The following is an 8,597-nucleotide window of genomic DNA, read 5'->3' as shown; positions in this document are numbered from 1 at the left end:
ACATCACATTCACAAGAGGGAATTAACACATGAATAAACTTGTAGTCAACATAAGCCATCATTTATGGCTATGTACAATTTGAACTTTAATCCATTATAGGCCAACACATTTGGCCACATTAATAATGACACATATAATCAAAAGACCAAGTCCCTATACATGCCATAGACTCAAAATACTAGAACTCATCAATACCTGAAGTGATAGCTTGATAGTGTGATAGGATCTCCGGCGATCTCCAACCCGAGCTAGCTTATTAACCCTATAAGACATGGGAAAGGAAGAGGGTAAGCGATATAGCTTAGTAAGTTCATATGTTAATAATAAGCAACTTATGCCATAAATTTACCATTTCAATAATATGATTACCAGATAGTATAAATTTCCTTAAGTCTCGTAATCATAATTTATCCAATCACATTGATTACCCTTTTCAATTTATGACCTTAATTCAACATGTCTTGGCATTAGCCTGGCAACCGTAATCTTTCCCATTATAATATGTTACACCAATTAACAAATCATTTCAAATTTCATGGTAAACATGCACATTAATTATATATATACAAATTTTCAAACATATAACTTATCATCTTTCAATTTTCTAAGCTCTTAACTTCTCATACTAACATAGCCATCTTTAGTGAATAATCATGCCAATCTTTTCTTTTTGCTCATATCCGATGAATCATTTTCAAGTGAAATACAACATACCACATTTCAATTTAATTTGGCTTAAAAGCCCGATTCATAAACATTAACAATTCTTACCATACATATATACACATATGCCATTACTCATAAGGTTAACACAATAACATTTTCACAATGCTCATGAACTCAACATTTTCACAATACCATATTTCAATTTAATCGGATACATGGAAAATCTTTGCACACAAGAGCCACATATGTAGCCAAAGCTACCTCATATTTCATATCACATAAATGCTCGCTCTTGATCTAATCACGGGCCTGCTCACACAAGCTGGAGGTTAAGACGTAATTACATGAGCTGCTCAAACAAGTTGTTAGGTATTTTCAACACATGCCGGACTACCTAGCCACCGATAGGACGTACATGACCAGCACCTGTATCACATAATCATATATATCACATGGGGTCCTAGTGACATGTCACTCGTATCCTATTCTATTTCTAAGGTTCAACCGGATTTTTTTGCTTATCACATCGTTGTCGAACTTGTCCATAATGTTATTCATATAATTCATAAAATATTAAAGTATACAAATAACAATGCAATAATAAAAATAATTCTTATATTTACGTACAAACTTACCTCGAATGCGACGATGGAGAAAACGACCTAACTGTCCAATACTTTGTTTCCCCCTTCCCCCCCTCGAGTTCTAGGCCCGAATCTTATTTTTATTAATCTATAACATCACATTTAACTTATTTAATCATAAAACTACTCAATACAACCCAAAATCTCATTTTGGAAAAATTTATATTTTTTCCCCTAAACTTTATCATATTTACACTTTTGCCCCTAGGCTCGTAAAATGATTTTCATTCAATGTCTTTGTACCTTAAGCCTAGCCGAACCATTTTCATAACTATAACAGCCCACAATTTCCATTAAAATATACTTTTACTACATATTTTATAACTTTTATAATTTAGTCCTTTTAGCCTTTTTCACCGAAAATCACTTAGCAAAAGTTGTTTCTCCAACCATAAACATGCATAATCTACCATTAAACATAAAAATACACAAATTTATAACATGTTTCAAACCCTATACCTTCATCACAACTCAAATAAATGGTAGAAATAGGTAGATCATGTTACAAAGATTTCAAAAACGTGAAAATCATTAAAAACTGGGCAAGAACGGACTTACTATGGAGCTTGGAAAGCTTGAACAAAACCCTAGCCATGGTGGTCTTCAAAAATTCGGCCAAGGGGTTGAAGATGAGAAAATTTTGGCTTTTATTTTGTTTATTTAATCATTTAATTACTAAATGACCATAATACCCCTAACTTAAAAATATCTCGTTTCACCTATTTCATGTCCAATTTTGTCTAAAAAATTAAAAAATAGCCTAATTACCATTTAAGGACCTCCGATTTAAAATTTCATAGCAATTTGAAACATCTAGCTTCATGAACTCAAGTTTTGCACTTTTTTACAATTTAGTCCTTTAACTAAATTGAGTGCTCAAACGTCAAAATATAATAAAGCTATAATAAAAATTAATTTTACTATGTCAAATTTGTGGTCCGAAATCACTGTTCTGACTAGGCCAAAAATGGGCTGTTACACTGTAAACCCTAAGATTGAACGAACTTTTCGACAGTGAAGAAGGCAAGCAAGTTAGAGAAGGACTGAAGAGATGAACTTTGAAAATCTGAATCAAGAAAATGGAGCAGACCCTGCTCAAAATCTTATCCTTATTTCTGATGATAGGGATAGAGCTTTAAGACAATATATCATGCCAGTGTTTCATTATCTTAATCCGGGTATTAGGAGACCCAAAATTGAGGTACAACATTTTGAGCTGAAGCAAGTGATGTTCTAGATGCTTCAAACAGTGGGCCAATTCAGTGGAATGCCTACCGAAGATCCTCACCTACACTTAAGTCTATTTATGGAAATGAGCAATTCTTTCAAGTTAGCCAGAGTACCCGAAGATGCATTACGATTGATGTTGTTCCCATATTCACTAAGGGACAACTCGAGCCTGGTTAAACTCATTGCCACCAAATTCAATTTCCATATGGCAAGAGTTAGCAGAAAGATTCCTCATGAAGTATTTCCCACCTAGAAAGAATGCTAAGTTAAGGAATGAGATCATTGTTTTCCAACAAACGGATGATGAGTCCTTGTATGAGGCATGGGAAAGGTACAAAGAATTATTATGAAAGTGTCCTCATTATGGAATCCTACATTGCATCCAACTTGAGATGTTTTATAATGGTCTCAATGCCCACACGAAGAAGGTAGTGGACACTTCTACTAATTGTGCTCTCATTTCTAAGTCTTATAATGAGGCTTATGAAATCATTGAGAGGATTGTCAGTAACAATTATCAATGGCCAATGAATCGAGCAGCGTCAGAAATATGAGTCACTGGTATACATGAAGTAGACTCTCTCACTTCACTCGCATCTCAGGCATCCTCAATATCCTCAATGCTTAAAAATTTTACCACTAATGGGTTTAATAGTTTTGCAACACAGCCACCTAATCAATTTGAAAATGTAGCCTGTGTCTATTGTGGGGAAGGACATCTGTTCAAAGAACGTCCATTAAACCTAAAATCCGTTTATTACATGGGTAACCAGAACCAAAACTGAGGAAGGCAAGGACTACAATCTAATACCTACAACCCATCGTGGCAAAACCACCCTAATTTCTCCTAGAGTAACCAAAGGGCTAGACCCAGTAACACATATGCCCAACCTAGACTGACCCAGCCACCAATTTTTACCCAACAAGTTTAGAAACAACCTCAAGCTGAACCATCCAATGGCTTAGAAAACTTGTTGAAGGCATGGTCGATAATGATGCCTTAATCCAAAGCTAAACAGCTACATTGAAAAACCTGGAAAACCAAATGGGCCATCTTGTAACTGAACTCAGAAACCGACCACAAGGTGCTTTACCTAGTGATACAGAGAATTTGAGGAATCCAGGAAAGGAGCATTGTAAAGCATTAACATTGAAGAGCAGAAAGACAATAGAGCCCAACACCATCGAAGTTCAAAAGGAGCCAGTCGATGCTCAAGACTCAAAGGAAGTTCAACTGAGTGTTAAAATTCCAATTTCACCATAACTAGAATCTGCAAAATTCGACAAGGTAACTTTAGAACCAACTAATTCTGATCAACTAACAACTTTGTTAGATGCAGAATTGCCACAGAAGACGAATCAACCAATTCCAGTAAAGAAGCCTTCACCACCCTACCCTCAAAGACTTCAGAAGTAGAAGCAAGAATTTCAATTCAAGAAGTTCCTAGACGTACTCAAGCAACTTCACATCAACATCCCGTTAGTTGAAGCACCTGAACAAATGCTGAACTACGTTAAATTCATGAAGGATATCCTGTCTAAAAATTGAAAACTTGGAGAATTTGAGACGATAGCCTTGACAAAGGAATGCAATGCATATCTTCAAGACAAACTACCCCCAAAATTGAAGGATCCTGGATGTTTTACCACACCTTGCAATATTGAAGCAACATATTCTGGTCAGGCACTATGTGACTTGGGTACGAGTATCAACTTGATGCCTATGTCAATATTTAGGAAGTTAGGGATAGGTGAAGTTAGACCAACTACGGTTACACTTCAATTAGCAGATCGATCCTTAGCACATCTAGAAGGAAGAATCATGGACGTGTTGGTACATGTAGACAAATTTATCTTTCTTGATGACTTTGTGATTCTAGACTTTGAAGCAGACAAAGAGCTGCCAATCATCCTAGGAAGACTGTTCTTAGCAACTGGGAGGACCCTTATTGATTTGCAGAAGGGCGAGCTTACTATGCATGTTCAGGATGAGCAACTAACATTTCACGGTTTTAAGTCTATGCGATTTCCTGAAACAATTGATGATTGTTCTACAATGTCCAATTTAGAGGATTTAATCATTGAGAAGGAACTCAACTATGTTGAGGATCCATTAGAACAAATTTTGACATCAGACCCTCAAAATGATGAAGAGGGGGATGAATACTTAGCTTTTCTAGAAGTAATCAAAGGGGATTTAATCCGCAATCTCGTTTTGAATCTTTGGAGTTAGAGAATAGGGATTATGCCCAACCAAAAGCGTCAATTGAGGAGCCACCTAAATTAGAACTTAAGGTACTTCCTTTGTAACGGCCCGATTTTAGGGCTAGTCGGAACAGTGGTTTCGGGACCACAAATCTGACATAGGAAAATTTAATTTTATTAGATTTTTATGGGGTACAATTTTTATGGAACTATTTTGTGAAAATCTCGTTCGAAAATTTTGACGTTTGGGCACTCAATTTAGTCAAAAGGACTAAATCGTAAAAAGTGCAAAAGTGAGTTCTACTTGTTAAAAGTGTCCAATTACTATGAGATTTTAAATTGAAGGTCTTTAGTTGGTAATTAAACCATTTGTTAAGTTAGTGGAAAAAAAATGGAAATGCTGAGATAAAATTTTAAAGTTTGGCAAAAAAGGCATTTTGGTCATTTAGTAAATAAAAGAATAAAAAGGGAAAATCAAGTCAAACATGTGTCCATCTTCTCCTACCTTGGAAAAAAATCTCAAGCTCACCATAGCTAGGGTTTTGTCAACTTTCAAGCTTGATAATAACTGCATTCTAGCCCCGTTTTTAATGTTCTTTACATTTTTGAAGTCCTCGTAACCCGATTTACCTATTTCTACCATTATTTTGAAGTAAGGTTGTAACAGTCCGGTTTAGACCCTAGTTGGAATAATGGTTTCGGGACCACAAATTCGAGTCAAAAAATATTTTAATATTATTTTTCATACTTATTATATGTTAATGATATGTGTGGAAGTCTCGTATAAAAATTAGAATGTTTGTGTGCTTCATTTTGAAAAAGGACCTAATCGCGTAAAATGTAAAAGTTGTTTGTTATATGTTAAAAGTGCCTATTTGATTTGGCTTATTATTTGAGAGGTCCTTACTTGGTTAATATGTCATTTATATGGTTAATGGACATTTATGACCTTGATATTCATGTTTTAATAGTTTTATAACAAAGGGTAAAACGGAAATTTAATTAATATGTTAATAATGATAAAACAAATGCATGAAAATGGATCATTTTATGTTCATCCTTGGCCGAAAATACAAGAAAAGAAAAGAGAAAAGTTTGCTTAGGGCTCGACACTTGTAATCTTTGATTAACGTATGTGTTTTGATCAATTTTTGATAATTTCTACATTTTTGTAATCGTTGCTTCGAATACTATCAAGCCCATGTCTCAATTTCTAATTTTTTTTATGATTTTGAAATGTGCCATTGATGAAATTATTAGCTTTGTGATGTTAGTTGTTGGAAAATAAAAGATATATGTTGGGTTGATATATTTTGTCTTTGAATTTTTGGTGATTTTAAGTAAAATGGGCTAAATTGTGAAATTTGTAAATTGAATGAGTAAAATGTGACATAAATGAAATTTTTGGACTATTATGAGTACTAGGAGATATTCGGCCAAGCATGAGTATATGTAAATTATGTGTATTTTGTGATTTTATGAATTAGGGACTAAAGTGTCGAAATGTGAAAATGTGAGGGCTAAATTGTAAAATGTTCTAACTGAATGTTTATGGATTTTTGAATTATTTGGTGAATAAAAGGGTAAATTTTGAACACATATAGATCAAGAAAAGAGGAATTCGGATTTAGACCGAGGGAAGTCGAAGGTTATAGAGTAGACAATTCGAGTCAGCAATTTCGAATCGAGGTAAGTTCGTACGTGATACATGATGTTACGAGTATATTTTTTATGCTTTGATTATACATAAATTGTGTATATATTTGATTATGGTTGAATACGATGATAAATCAACTGCATTTGACACTAAGTGTGCGATTCAAAATAGCTTCGGCTATAAATAGCACTAAGTGTGTGAAATGGTATAGATTCGGTTGTATGAGGCACTAAGTTTGCGATACCGAGATAGCTTTAGTTAATTGAGATGGCACTAAGTGTGCGAAATCATTCTAGCTTTGGTTAAACCTTAAAGCACTAAGTGTGCGGATGCTTAAAGCATGAATAATCTTTGAAAAGTTTTAAAATATCTAGACGAGAGATGAGAATGAAAATGAATAAATACGAGAAGGTTCAGGTATGTACGATACCTATGTGGTAGATGATATTATGTATATGAAATGCGTGAATTGGTATAAACATATGAATTGTGTTGGCATAGAATTGGTAGATGAATTGAGAACTAATAAGTGATTATGTGTTGATGTTTTATATTTTATAAGTTGTTGATGATATTTAGTACGAGCTTATTAAGCTTTTGAAAGCTTAGTGTGTGTTTGCATTGTTTTATAGATATCGAAGCTGCTGTGAGCTCGGGGATCATCTAGGATCGTCACCACACTATCGAATCTCATTTTGGTACCTTTTGAAATTGTATATAGTAAAGTATGGCATGTATAGGCTAGAAGTACTTTGGATAGGTTTTGTAATGTTTATATTTAGCCATGTGATTTGGCTTGATATGGTTGTGTTTATGTTTTTGATTTTGGTATATGAAATGTGATGCAAGATGATCTATTTGATGTGTTCATGAATGGCGAAAAGAAATGGTAAGTTTGGCAAGTTTTGGTATGAGATTTGGTCATGAGTTTAGAGATTATGAAACCATATGTTTGATATGATTTGGTCTTATGTTTTGGCACAATTGAGTTGAGTTTATGAGCATGTAAATGGTTGATAATGTTGTGGCATAATGATGTATGGTTTGGTATAGAAATTGGCTGAAGTTGTTGTGTATATATGCTTGGTTTGGTGCTGGTAGGTTTGACCCAATTGGGGTGGCAAGTTGGCTATTCAAATGGCCTATTTTTGTCTACACAAGCAGAGACACGAGTCACGTTACACGGCCGTGTGTAACATCCCGAACCCGAGACCGTCGCCGGAGTCGAACACGAGGTGTTAACAGACTTCAAACCACTTATTGAGAATTTTCCAGACAAGCTGCCAATCTGTGTACTAGTCGCTTCAAAAATCATAACTTGAGTTTTACAACTCGAAAATTAGTTTCGTAATTTTTCCCTGAAACTAGACTCATATTTCCATCTACAGATTTTTTTCTAGAACTTTTGGTCAAGCCAATTAGTACAGTTTATTAGTTAAAGTCTCCCATGTTACAGGGGTCGACTACACTGACCTTCGTGTGTTACAACTGGAATAACTCCCTGTGTAGGGATTCAATACTGATGCCGTTTGTTTCTATAGAAACTATACTCAAAGAGGAATTTATACATATGTGGTATGACTCCTAATTATCTCTGGTTAATTTATAATGAATTTTCAAAGTCGAAACAGGGAATCCAGAAACCGTTCTGGCCCTGTCTCACGAAATCTTGGATATCTCTTAAAATACAGCTCATATGGTCATTTCGTTTCATCCATATGAAAATAGACCCATCAAGCTTTGAGTACGTAATTTGTTTAGCTATTAATTCCACTTCTACTATTTTTAGTGATTTTTCGATCTCATATCACTGCTGCCGTCTGCAACAGTTACTGCGATGACTATGCCAATTTCATGAATCCTTCCTTAGCCTTACTAATCATCCATCATACGTGACACAAATTATGGCCACCTTATCAAAATTAAGGTTTCTAAGACTCGTGGCTATAGATTCTAGCATCCCACTCAAACGACCACATAGGCCATTTTCACATGGCTTAAAGTTTACAACCCAAAATTTAACAAAACAAAATAGTCCATACATGCCAAATGTTCTCCTAAGTTGACTAAGAAGACAATACCAAAAATTGCTCACGGTGTGATGACTTAGTTGTGATTCTGAACACCCAAAAGGAGACGAGTCCAAGAAACCTAAAATGGGTGACAAGAAAACACCGAGTGAGTTTATAACTCG

The 8,597-nt window shown here is 34.8% G+C and overlaps 1 non-coding gene across 1 annotated transcript; it reads right to left on the bottom strand.

The window, feature by feature from the left end:
• Nucleotides 1-2,804: 2,804 nt before the first annotated feature.
• LOC128287368 (small nucleolar RNA R71) lies at nucleotides 2,805-2,911 on the bottom strand. Its single transcript, XR_008278068.1, has one exon. It is a non-coding gene; the product is annotated as a small nucleolar RNA R71 (small nucleolar RNA).
• Between the last annotated feature and the right edge of the window lie 5,686 nt (nucleotides 2,912-8,597).

This window comes from Gossypium arboreum, chromosome 13, assembly GCF_025698485.1.
Source record: "Gossypium arboreum isolate Shixiya-1 chromosome 13, ASM2569848v2, whole genome shotgun sequence".
NCBI lineage: Eukaryota > Viridiplantae > Streptophyta > Magnoliopsida > Malvales > Malvaceae > Gossypium > Gossypium arboreum.
Note: the sequence above shows the minus strand (reverse complement) of the source record. Positions and strands in the feature narration are given on the sequence as shown.